Source organism: Anser brachyrhynchus, assembly GCF_964034855.1.
Source record: "Anser brachyrhynchus genome assembly, chromosome: 1".
NCBI lineage: Eukaryota > Metazoa > Chordata > Aves > Anseriformes > Anatidae > Anser > Anser brachyrhynchus.
Window position 1 is genome coordinate 94,527,581 of NC_137694.1, and position 14,114 is coordinate 94,541,694.

Here is a 14,114-nt window from a genome sequence, read left to right on the forward strand (position 1 = left end):
TGTGGTGTTCACAGGAGAGGTGGGTGCACTTTTGTGTTTGAAAAATATCACACCACGTGCCTTTTTCCTCAGTGCATTAATCAGGGGCCTACAATCAAATTCCAATTTGGTCACTAAATCAAAACACACTTTGCTGGGACTCTGGGCAACACAGATTTGAAAGGTCAAGCACAGAAATTCACCTGCCAGGGTTGACCTGATGAGCTACATGTAACGGGTATACCCAAACCACTGTCTTTGCGTCCCCTTTACCGTCTTATCCACTGACAATTATTTACAGATTAGTTATAGGTTTGTCAACTGGCTACAAAGAAGAATCCTAGATAATAAGTGAAGAGAAAACACTGATCAACAAATTTAAAATAATTTTTAAAGGAGGAGACAAACCTTTAATCAGCAGTCAGACCCTCCTGTATTGACTTACTAACATTCTTTATACTCCTGAAAAGAAACATTTTTATTTCTCTAGTAGATCATAAAGCTAGAAAAGTAGCAAATTGTTATGGCTGGAAAACAGTAGAGGAGGAGGCAAGAAGGGATTATTCCCCCCCGTCCCTCCTCCTTTTAGACATCTTCAAAGGAAAACTGAATAAACTTTGAAGGGAAGGGTACTCTGAATATCCTGTAACAAGAATACTTCCAATTCTTTTGGTATGTAAATATTTCCAGTATCAAACAACATTTTCTCACAGGTGTTATTAGACTCTTTTCCAAAAGACAAATTGTAATTCTTAATCTAACACCAGAATAGTCAACTTTAAGATTAAAGCATTTGCTTTGCTGTCATAGAGGCACACTTGGCCCCATTTTTGCTTATGCAGTATTTTCTCCACTACGCATAATGGAATTCTGATTTATTTTACACTAAGTGGGAAGAGAATAAGAGCAATTAAATAAAAATGCAGCTTGGGTCTGTCCCTCAAAACATGGTCTTACCTGGACCAGGAAGATGCAGGAAAAAAAAAATCAATTGAAAAACCGTTTCAGAAGATCAAAAACTATCTTTGAATGTTATTAAGACAAACTTTCAAAACTCTTCTGCACTTCATCCTACTCAGGGAGCAACCAGATAGGATATTTTGTAATACCAGTGATCTTTACTATGGGTCAAACTCAGAACTAAACTTTCTGATTTTTAGAGAAAAGGGATGTTGTGGGAAAAAAATGAGGTAAACATACAAAGGGGTGGAAGTGCAAAGAAGGAGGGAACACATGGCAGAAAGACAAAAGAGGAAAACAATTTTAAGTAATTTTAATTTAAAGACAATGTCAATTTTAAGACATCAAGTGGTAAAATCAAGGTGAGCCCCAAAATCTCCAAAGCAAGATTCTCGATCTATCAAAGACTTACTAAGAATAAAATAAATTAAACCACTCTTCTCCCACCTCTCCCCTCTGATTTAATCCTTCTTTGCTCACTTCACAGCATCTCAAAAAATTAAATAACCAAATAAAGATCCCTGTCAGAGCAAGGCTCTGTCTTCAGTTGTAGTCTAGCACAACTGTGATTGATTCAGGCCAGCTCCCTACCACTCCTGCCATAAACGAGGAAGAGACGGGAATGGCTCAAGGTGCATCTTAGAGCAGTTCTTGTTCACTATGTTCTTTCATGACTTTTAGGCCAGCTAATGAGATATTCAAGAGGCTGGTAAAGAACCTCATGCTGTATAATGTGAGGCTAAGATGGAAATTAAAATTGTGCTGTAGAACAAACTTACAACATTGTTAGTGAGACTCATCTGAGCTTTGGCAATTTATTTCTAATCCTGGAGGTTAAAATAAGTTTTCTGATTTCTAGAGGGAGCAGGTTAGGGAGGATTTTTGTTGTTGGTTGGTTTTCTTCTGGTTATGATTTTTTTTTTTTTTTACTGTTACAACAGGAGATAGTATCTGATAGACGAACTGGGGGAGGATATTACTTTAAACTACGCCCACAACTGCCAGGAAGAAACGCAAAGGCTGATTCCATCTGGCAGGGTCCTCATCAGCCTACTTTTAACTTGGTTTATAATTAGCTTTAAGCAGATTTCACAAATTAGTCATAATTTTAACTCCTGCTATCCTGATAACAGAAGGCAGACACAGGGAGTAACATGGGCACCATCTAGCTGTATCAAAGTACTTAATTACAGCAATTCTTGGAGCCAACCTGCCATTCAAAGGACCTTCCCAAAGCCCAGTCCCACAGCTGTATCAGCCTGGGGCTGCACTGAAAGCAGAGGTTTTTGCCTATAGATTTTACCTTTCAATGCAGAGATTCCACATGTAATCATAGGAATTAAAGTGGCAATGGATCGAATGTATATTAAAACAATGCTGATAAAACACGTAGCTCCTGCTGAGCATCTGATGCTGTTGCTTAGAGTATAATAGTACAAGAGCATCTATGAGCCACAGTTGCTTCAGAAGACAACACAATGAACACCCAAGTGGGCAGGTATCAACTTGTGAGAAATTAAATATTTATTTTCATTTCAAAATGAAGAACACAAAAGAAAGGAAGAAAGGCATCTTGAGGTTGAAGAGAAAGAACACTTCTTCCTCTTAAATTTAGTATTTCACTAAGGTTTCATTTATATGGTTTCTATGAGCTGTACCTTCTGCCCCAATATTATAAAAAGAAGTGAGAAATATATTTTTAAAGTGTGTGCAATGAGTAAAAAAAGGCCAAGGTGAATAATCTTTATAAGATTTTTGATTTCTGTGTCACAAAGCAGGAAAAATGAGGGAAATCTATTATTTTATATCACTTAAAACCCATTCAACTTATGAAGTAGAGATTCTTGACCTAAAGCACTGCAGGGAGCTGACAACATAACACCACTATGCTTACTGAGGTGGTCCTTGAGTCATATAACAGGCATAGCATCTTGCAGAGTCTACAACATAAAATGAAAATGGAGAAACTCAGTTGTCATTAAAAAAAAAAAACCAACCAACAGTTCTCTACATCTTCATGCCTCAATTTACATACTTTAATTTCACAAAGCCAAAGAACTCCCAAGAGACTGGCTTCACTGTATCAAATGCAAAAGAGATTCAATCTTCAGATTTTGGGGAAATTTAAAGTTACAAACACCATTAAGCATAGGTCTGCATGCTGTCTTGTATTTATATGTTTGCTCATTGATACAGAAAGTTCCAAACCAGAACTGCTTTACTTTATTTAAATGAAAGGTAGATTGGTGTAATCCACTTTATAATTCTTTTATTTTCTCTACTCCTATGCCCCATATTCACGTACGTTACTTTTATACAAGCTTGCAGTGCTGTTTAGATATCCAGTGTTCTCCAAGAACATTTCAGGGCTGCATGTTTACATCTCTCAGCAGCAAGCATCTGAAGAACTTGCAGAGCAAAAATACAGGGAATACAGGGATTCTGCAGCCTTCTTTTCCACAACAAAACTTGAATCTTCTCAGCCCTACAATAGGCCATACTTAACCCCTGAAATGTACACAACCAACATGAAGAAGCACTTCACCTAGGGAATGACTATTGTATATTATAGAACTTTTTCCCTGTGCCAATTCACAGGCAAAGTTGAGACCGATGAACATGCTAAATCTGTCCATCTTCAATATACACAGCATGGTCCTGGGCCTCTTTGAATACCTCATCACCTGCAGCACTCAAAAGGGTAAGGGTAAGCCACATACCAAAAATGATATTGTACGGAGCAGACAATTTACATTCTTGTTCAGTAAACATCATAAATATGTTTACAGCAAGTGACTCTCACCACTCTAGCCATGCTTGCAAACTCAAGTTTAAACATAGGAGAAAAACACACCAACCATTAAGACTTAAGCATGGCAATAGAACTCTACAGGTGTCTGTATGAATCAGAGCCATATGTCTCAACACTGAAGCCAAAAATTCACTCTGCTAGTGAAGACACTTACACCCTCTGCTTCTACTCAAGTTCTTTATGTGCAGAAATTCTTCCCTCCCCAGTTCCTCAACAAGAGGGTGGTCAGGCAATGGAACATGCTCTCCAGGGTAGTAGTCATGACAGCAAGCCTCACAGAGTTCAAGAAGCATTTGGACAATGCTCTCAGACATACGGTTTTTAGGTGGTCTTGTGTGAAACCAAGAGTTCGGCTTGATGATCCTTGTGGATCTCTTCCAACTCGGGATATTCAACGTATTTACAGTGACAATAGCTATTCGTTTCCTTTGCTTTTATTCAAAGTGTGCATAAAAATGTGTTTACTGTTGTGTCAGATAAGTGGGGGAGGAAGGGAGGAGAGAGGAGTCAGACTGAAAGAATATTCCCCCCACCCCCCATTTAGTTTTCTTTCAGATCAACTGTCAGACTTGGAAAAAAAAATTAACACTATCATTCATATAATCATATATATAAATATAAAAAATGCAAAAAAAAAAAACAGATACAATACATAACAGGAAAAAAAGATAAAGGTCTGGGACTAAGGCACAATGTCGAAGGCAATCAAGGACATACAGAACACACAAAAGGTTGTGTGACTTTAAAGACATTTAACTTCTCCTTCACTTAGCTTCTCTGCATGCAACATAGAAATACAACAATGTGTCCCTACTATCCCAATTGTTCCCCTGATTAACACAAACAGTTAGTAGCAACAAAACTGGTGTACTAGTTCTGGCTTCTTTTTCATATATCATTTCATAAAGATTTCTGTTGTGTATATCCATACTTAATCATTGTCAACTCTTTGTTGTACAAGACGAAATATCACTACAAAATTTTCCACAAAAACTGTCTTTTGTCCAGTCCTTTGTATGTGGGGATTCAAACTACCAAACAATCCTTAGAAATCATGGAGTGCTGCCACATGCAATGGCCTCATGACATCTGGCCATTTAATCTGAGATTCAACACAAACAAGGTGCTGCCAAAGTATATTGAGCTTTCTGCAGGACTACATAATACCTTAATTTCAACTCCAGCTGCCATATCTTCATCTCGCCTTTCCCACTCTGTTTCTAGAGCTTGGGAGAGGAGACAAAGAATCTTGGTGTGAGGTTGGGAAGAAAAGGAAATTGAGAAGAAATGAAGACAGATGCCAGCAGAACTCCATCAAGTCCCAAACATTTTTCCCCTCCCCTAATTGTTCGACAGCTATTTACAAAACATACAACTTGATTTTTCACATACTTGATACATAAAACATCCTGGTGTAGGTGCCTTGCTGAGGTCAAATATAATGGGTTGCGTGACAAGAGACCCACCAGCACAAGGGCAGAAGCAGTGGCTGCACAAAACTTTCACGTGGCCAAAGAGCCCTGGCCACATTTGTTTCTGCCAGCACCACTGTGTCTGCACCCCAAGGAGAGCTGTGTGGCTGCCCTGGCAGCTAGGTCTGCACGTGGCCACAACTGCACCCCAATACACCAAGCCTCCATCCCTGGCAGAGAACCTGTCACATGGCAAAGCAGAAGTGGTAATTAGGGCACATCAGGCTGAGGGTGACCCCAAAACTTGCCCTAAGACCCAAATAAGATGGATGCAGAGACCCACAGTAAAGAGCTCAGCTACTGAGACCTCAGGGATGTCACTCTCAACCCTTTCATTTTGGAGTCTTACAATAAGAAAAGTCAATACAGTCTTTCTACTTGTTTCAGATTACTGATTCCAATAATCCTTCCACTTAGTCCACAGAAGGGATTGCCACAAGCAACCTCCTCAGCATCTCCATCCCTTTCAGAACAAAATAAAATATTTATGCCCTACCATTGCAGGTCATGAAGGAGAAGGGGAACAGGAAAGAATCAGCTCAGGTGTTTGTCCTGCTACCATTAAAGTCAACAGCAGCCCTGGGAACTGGCATCAATAAAAAGCAGGAGAAATGAGACAACGATGGTTGTTGCATTGCTTTGAGTAAAGGGAATTGAAATCTAAATATTGATCAGGAGCAGCTCATAGCATTCTACAGGAAGTAATCGAACTACCCTAAAAATTCAGAATGACAAGCGTGCTAAAACTTCCCCAGTTTGAATGAGGATATTTGGAAGTGAAACTCAGACCTCTGCAAGTTAAACAAATTGCTACCTTTAGACGTTAGTGGTGATAAAATTGTATCCTCTACCCACCAGCCGACACATTAGGACAATACAATATTCTTTCCAAGCTCAATAAATTCAAAGTACCAATAGGTAACTGAGGGTCTCAAATTTTTCTTCATAAATAAGATGAACACACATAGTGAAAGCATACTTAGGTTTGAGACTTTTTTCTACGAATCTAAAGTAATCTCAACTCACAGGAGGTCTACCTGTATACATTATTGCTAGTATGTTTTGCCAGTATGAAAAGCAAGAGAAAAATATCTTCATGCACTAATAGCTTTTGTTTCACCCATATCCCAACATGTTTTTCCTTTTTTCCCCACTCAGTATTTATGAGAATGTTGGCGAAAGTCTGTAATAAAACATTAAATTTTATCATTTTCATTTCATTGAATGCAAAGATTTTATTTGTACAAAAGCTTGTTTCCCCAGTCGCTCCCTGTAAAGCAAAAGAGTTACAATACCGTCCATATGTATAAAATCATGTGCATGAAGAACATCTGAAAAAAATCAGAATCTCCAGGACAGATGTAACAAGGGTTTTGCAGTAAAAGCTATCAACATTAACATACTAGTTCTAATTTACTTTACTTCATGCATTTAAATTTATTAACTTCAGGCCATATGTTGGCTCTGGAGTTTGGCTCTGCATTCATGAATCAGTTGACAATGAACAGTTAAGTTCCAGTAAATTGGAAAGGTGAAATAGGGTGAGTCTAACTAATGGAAGAAAATGATACAAGCGTAAATCCAATACACCATAGGAGAACAGCAGCAGCACAAAAATATTCCACCATATGTTTCAAGTGCTGGCTAAAGCCTCAGTGCAGAAGGCTTTGATGTTGCAACTGTAATTGAGAATGTCAATACTTCCAGGGTAGAAAACTCATCTTCACTGATTAAATACTTGATTTCTAGCCTCCACGTTGGAAGAGTATCAGCTTCCTCAAATTCACTTTGGTAAATGTTGTGGAAGATTTAAGAGCATGAGAGACAGAGCCCTCGCCACTGTTTCATGGTTTTAGAACAGTGTAGTTTTAGGCTGAAGGGCAAAGTGGGTATTCTGCAGTTCTCTAATTCAGAAGCCATCTGTGCTCTCTTTTCATCAACACAAGTGGAAGAGTTGCTTAAGATTCAGATGGATCCCAAACATTTTGGCAAACAAAACAGAGTGTATAACTAATCCAAAATAAGCACAAAATAAGGCTTTTGCTGTGGTGAAGCAGCAGCACACCATATAGTAAATGCTGACTCACAAGACTAACAGGAAAACATGAGCCATAGCTGCTAAAGAGAAAATATACTCCTGGGGTTGGTGGCTACTCTTCCACTTGGACTTCCTTTGGTCCAACGAACACTATCGGCCTGCACGCCTTGGGGATAGCATGCTCTTCTTCAGAGGAGCAGAAGGGAAGAGTTGACGATTCATGAATACCAGAAAATACACAGCTCTAACATTCTCTGCTCACACTACCACTTGAAGAACTATGCAAAAATTAAGCTGCACAGAAGCTGCCTGCAGTACTTCAGGCATCAGGAGCAGAAGTGAGGAGATGAGCATGGGGAAGGTCAACTTCCTTGGTTACTTAAATGTGAAGTGACTCAGGATTGAAAGTATTTTGGAGCTCTATTGCTTTTAAGAACTTGGGACGTAAATACACATTCAGGTACTGAAACTAAAAGCAGCTTCATTTCTCAGAAGCTGCTAAGCACATAGGTCCTCCTCAATGAAAGAGGGGATGACTGCATCCTACTGTTGGGTAACGCTTAATAGGCAGACATGTTTTGTGGGAGTCCAAATGCTTGGACACCTGCTTGAAAAGCTTGGAGCGTCCCACACGGCATACATAAGGCCTTACAATGACTCTGTTTTCTGTCAGGGCACTACAGGGGCTGGGACAGCAGGGCACAGCCTGGCAGCCAGGGCCTATCCCCTCACTCAGCCAGGACCAGGGCAATGAGGGGGTACCAGGCACCTCCCCTGGGACAGGCCCAGACCAGGATGTAGGCCTAGGGGTGGGCCCAGCTGGAAGACCCAAGGCCAGGCAGGGCCATGAGGCTGTGTTCACAGGGCCCAGGCATTTCATTTGGGTGCACCTAGTGTGTGTTTGTTTTGTTTTTAAATTCAGGAGGAGTGTACTTTGGAAGCAGATCCAATCCCCACTTTGGTCTGCATTATTGAGCAGTATAACCATGAGATCCTTTCCCCAGTGAAGTCAAGCTCAGAGACACATCTACATCACATCAATACACTGCTGCTGCAAATGGCCTTTCAGTGTGTGGGCCTAGACCAAAGGCAGAATGGGACAAGCGCCCCTGCAGACATGTACAACCTACATAATATGCCTTCAACACTGTTTGGATCCATAGATCCTCCCGTTTGTTTATACCACAAACCACCCACAGTAAACCTCTGCACAGTGCACAGCCCTTCCTTTCCCTTCTGCTTCCCACGAAGTGATGGATAGGATGTGTCCTAATTTTACAGCTTCTTGACAGATGGGAAAAGCCTGAATTAAAGTCCATAAAGATCTGTAGCTAATGCTTGTGATATTAAAGACAAAACTACCGCCTGCATATGTTAACATAGTTTTACTTTGCATAGTTAAAAATAGAAGTTAGTCTGACTTTAGGGATCTGAACTTGGCCGTATTGTGTGCACACACTAATTTCTATTTTTGTTAAATTAAAAAGTAGTTAATCTGCGCTACTACATTTCAATCATAAAAGATACAGGGACAGCTATAGTGGAAGGATTAAAGGTAAAAACCATCTTGAGGCAGAAGTCCATTATTATTAAGACAGTCCAACTTCAATCAGAGGCTCCCAGGACCCCTGATGCAACACAGAGAGAACGAGAGTCCTGCCTCAACACCTCACAACATAAACAGATATCCATGAAAACTGAGAATCAATCCAGTAAAAGGGAGGATAAAAACAAACAAACAACAACAAAAAAAAAAACCACTGATACAGCCATAAGAGCATGAGGAGTGCCCAGAGTATTTCTCAGTGCTGGTCCAGGAGCTGTGGTCAATATGCCTCATAAACCACAGCATATGAAGGCACATGTGTATGCCCACCCTTCTCCCTACCCACATTCTCTTCCCACCCCTCCATTCCCACCCATCCTAGTGCAAGAAAATTACACATGTATGACTGCCACAAACGAATATGGTAGTGGCCAGTTTTGCAGCTAATCAAAAATAGTGTCTTCCTGCTAAATTTACAGCCCCATCCTCTGCTTTCCTTTGCAGGGTTTGGGACTAGCAACAAATACCTACTTCACTTCACAGGATCTGACAAGCTGAACAACACCCACATGCGACTCACCAACAAAACTAACTTTTCAGTTAGGTTTCACATCCATTGCACCCTCAGTTGAATTTTACACAAAACCAAACTGGTATTTAAATAACAGACAACTCACCAGGATTTGTTGTTCCCATATCATGAAACAATGTATTAAGAGAGAAAAGTTAACTGCCAGGATAACTATCATTGCTGCAAACAATCTTCTGCAAGATTAAGTTAGCAAGGAAAAAACACAGCTCATTTCCATGTCGTGGCTATAATTTTCGCAACACAGAAAAATGTCAGTGTCAATTTAGCAAAGCCTATTACAAATGTGCAGTTGCATTAGGTCATACAGTTTGTACCATTTAGACTGCTCAAGTGCTTGCAAAGCCTAGTCTTTATTTTTTAGATTGTCAATATATAGGCAGCAAAACATAGAAAGCTAAGAACACAGAAAAATCCCAAACCAAGACTTGCATATTTTCCCACCCATTAAAAACTGTTAAGGTATTGGCATGTTGTGACCATCACTTAAACTTGCAATATTTGATCGGTTGTTTCTAAGAACTCCTGCTCTTAAGTGTTTTGTCAGACTCTGGTTTCATTAAGATGGAATTACAATTCCAGATCTCATGGCTGCAAATAAACACAGGAAAACTCTACATAAACCTCAGACACAGAAAAATCTTGATTTAAATCTACATTTTCACAATTTCACATGATTTTTAGTGGCAAAATATTCAATAGTTGGCCAATAATTCTGTTCATATATTGAAAATAATCTAGAAAGGAAATTAGGCATAGATTCTTAAGAAAACTAAGAGAATTTTGAATTGCCTGTGGGTATATACACATGCACACATGTATATTTTATACCCAGACATAGGTTTTTACATCAATTTCATTCTTGCTAATTTTTGCCATAAACAGGGTACTCCATATAATTATGAAAAATCCCAGGTGCTAAAACAGTCTAAAAATGGGAGAAATAAAGAAACGTGAGTTAGAAAGCCTGCAAGTTACATACCGGTTATGCATACTTATTTATATATATATATATATATATATTTTCTTTTATAGAGATTAATGTTGTGTTATTTGAACACTGTAGCATATTTTAAAAAATTAAGGCTAGAAGCCTCTTACTTTGATGCTAGGAACAACATTTCTTACAAGCCAGTCCATGAAGAAACACTTTTCCATAAGATCATTATGTGAGGAGCATGCTTCCTTTAGCTTTGTATATATTGGTGAGCATCCTGACATTGGAAAGACAAGTCAAAGGCTACTTTTGATGAGTTTTTTCCTTGTTAACAACATATTTGAAGCCAGATCTAGCCCACTAACGTATTTCAGATCAGGCAAAACAAGGTTCTGAAGAGAAGGACTTTCAGTAACTTCTAACTTAAGCTGCAAATGAATCAAAGTAGACTGGAGAGTTGGTGGCTAGACAGCTTGACTCCTCTACAAGACTTTTGCATGCTTTAATTTTGCAAAAATTAGGGATGATTAATACAAGAACTATCAGACGAACTATGCACTTCGTTTTAGATATATGTGTCAGCCTTGATGGGAGTAAGGATTTCTTGTTTTGTCTTTGGAACCAAAACCAGAGATGGACATACATACCACGCAGCCTCACATAGTACACTACTAAAACAGTCATTTTTAATTTCACTATCATGCCAAACAATCACCAAACAAAATAACTTTAGCATACAACTTGATTTGAACAGTTGATTCAATGTAATACGTAAATACCAAAAAGAATTCTAAAAATGGCAGATTTTTATTGGATATGTTATAAACAAATTCACATACAGAGAGACGCAACCTGTCGGTTCACTTAAAATGTGACTACTTTATTTGTCCAGTGTTCAAGAATGTGCAGTCAATATTCTTTTGTTTCATGCCTCTTGACATATTAAGAAAAGAAAATGAAGAAAGGGAGAAGAGTAATTTTGGGCTGAAACCCAGAAAATATCACATTGCCCTACTTGACTAACCATAGCTGCCACAACGAATTCTACCCTACAGAGACATTTTAGTACCTGCAATCTGGAGAATGACTAGAAACAAGGTGGGTCAGGAGCACCATTGCAGGAGATGGACTGTAGGAAGGGCAAGTGCTGATGACTTCTGGCTTAAGAAATCACAAGACTCCAAAACACCTCTGTGCAGTTTCTCTGCAAACCCAGGTCACAATATAAAGGACAGGCAGTAAATCCTGATGACCCACAGATATGGTACAAGATGGAGAGACTGATAAGTACCTGCTCTTAAATGATACAAAAACAGCATATTGAGGTGTTAGCAAGGATCCAGTAACTGGTGTCCCATGTTTTATGTGTCATCACACAAAGCCCCGCACAGATGACTTGAACACATGCGTCCACATGCCAGCTGGGTGGACAGGCTACTTGGTCTCACACTCCTCTCACAAACTCAAGTCCAAGTGTGCAAATGGATGTCCAAGTGTTAAAAAAAAAAAAAAGTTTTTTAAAAATAAAACCATCTTTCCTTCCTGCAAAGTCTCTGAGATTTGCTACATTGACGCAATAGGGAAACATTTTCTCAGTCTTGAAGAGCAAAACAGATTTTGCAGGCTCTGAATTTGGCTTGGACATAGAGTCATCAACAAAAGCCTATCAGAAAGAATTAGATGTGACATGAGGAAGACTTCACACAGCATATGTTTGAACGTGCTAATACCTGATCTCCCAGAAGAGAAAAAAGCAAAACACCACTCAAAATTCCCCAAGTAGTTTAGAACTCTAAAGCATTGAAGAAACTCCAGTAGACTTATTAGGGACTCTGCCCTGTCTTATGCTCCCTACAAATAGGTTTCCAAATCAGAGAAGAATGTAGCCTAGAAACTTCAGACAACATTATTTGTAAATTCTGGTGAGATAAAATTTACCCATTCCTAATTAAAACAAAAGGATATGTTAATAGAACAGTATTCAAATCTGTCTTGTAGATCAATCACGCTTGTACTTTTTCTTAATGTTTCTAGTGATCTTAGTCCCTAGATCTAATGTTAAACTTAGTGTCTTCTATTTACTGCAATGTCTAATTTTACGTACAGCTTTTTTTTTTTTTTTTTTTGAAGAACTTAGAGTTTTCTGTTTGTTATGGGTAGAGAAACAAAACTTTCTGTTCTGGGCTGCTTTCAAAAATTATATGAACCATTGTCAAATCTGCTTTAAAAAGATTGATTTTTTTTCCAGTTTTCAGAACATCATCATAGAGAATTGATTAGACCTAGATTTCCGACTTATTAAAACAAACTTTACAGTTTGATATTTTTCATTATAGAAGTAAAAAAACAAACAAAAAAAAACAATTCCTCACAAAGTCAGATAAAGGAGAAAGGAGGGAATAATAAAGTACAAAAAATATTTTCTTGCACAAGTGTTTTACTTCAATTTATTTTTTTGCACACATTTCAATGTATTCAATATGAACACCTCACACATCTTCATTTCAATTTCTTACACTTCCTCCAAAAAGGAAGAAAAGAAATTAACAGAAATTAAATTTTGACAAAAACACTTTCCCAAATTAGAATTGCTACAAGGTAGCTGATTGTTAACACAGGGCAAATTAAGTGAGGTGAAACCAGGAACACAGTCCATAAGCACATACTAAAGTCATGTTGCTCAAAAAAAATAATTCTGAGGTCTAATATTAAGATTTTTTTTTTTGTAATGGTTTTTTTTGCTATAGGAATACTACTAAATAAAAAGAAAGTTTAGCATAACTGATTACCAAGCAAGAAGCTATTTCTCACTATAAACCATTTAGTTCACCAGGTAAAATACATATAAATAATACATAAAATAATATAAAATTTTTAAAATCTGTAAACACCGCATTTAGAGTTAAACAGAAAAATAGACGCAAAATGCAAGTAAAACCAAAAGAACTGAAGAAGGTCACAGAAGAACTAGGTCAACCAACAGCCAAGGACAAAAAACGGGCAGAAGTTTCTGCTCTTCTACCGATTTTGTATAACCAGTTACTACATTTTTTTTTTAATATATAACCATGTTTGCAATGTGCATGAGAATCTGTTGGGGTGAAGCTTTATATGATTTCTGCTGAAACAGGGGACATTCTGCCCTTCATCTGCAGTCACCTGTGGCACGTTTCTACTTCCTTCATTGCTTTAGCACAGATGCTTACATGGCCCCCTGCAAGCTGGGCAGAGAAAAACCCCTGCTGAAAACCACCCATTCCATTGGAATAGTGTTAATTTTCCTCCAGTTTAGAGACCTTAGGTAAGTGTACTGCGCTGTTAGGCCACACATAGCTGGCAGATATGAACTAAATCCTCCTTTCCATAGGCAGCCTACAATCACTTTGGCACAGTGGTGCTACCATAGTGCAGCCTGCAGGGCTGGCATCCTCCACCTCCTCATCCTGCTGGTGAGGCTGTGACCTTCATCGTGCCCCAGCTTTTCTCCAACACTGCTGCTCACATGACTGCAAAAGCCCTGATGTCAGTCAAGAGCAGTCAGATTAATCAGTAGGCTTACAATTACCCCATTTATTTCGCACAAAATTACTTAGGGAATTTCTCACACAAAGGCTTCCTGGCTGTTTGGTGGGAATGGTAACCTTTAATGCTAATTTAGCAGTGAGATTAAGGTGTGTAAGAGATTTTACTTCAAGTCGTCATATCTTCAGTCTTGAAGAAACAGAGACATAAATAAGAGACCCGTAAAAAGAAGAATGTCTTTCCTCCCGTTCTTTCAGAG

General features: G+C 38.6%; 1 protein-coding gene across 21 annotated transcripts in view; it reads right to left on the bottom strand.

Moving 5' to 3' along the window:
• Positions 1-14,114, bottom strand: part of LOC308188017 (uncharacterized protein) — a 625,739-nt gene that overhangs the window by 546,242 nt on the left and 65,383 nt on the right. The window contains exon 4 of one of the 21 annotated variants that reach the window (XR_013945092.1): positions 12,048-13,850. The exons of the other annotated variants lie outside the window; for them this stretch is intronic. The gene's annotated coding sequence lies outside the window, so the exon portion shown is untranslated. Of the gene's footprint in view, positions 1-12,047; positions 13,851-14,114 lie in introns of those variants that run through there. 21 annotated transcript variants of the gene reach the window in all.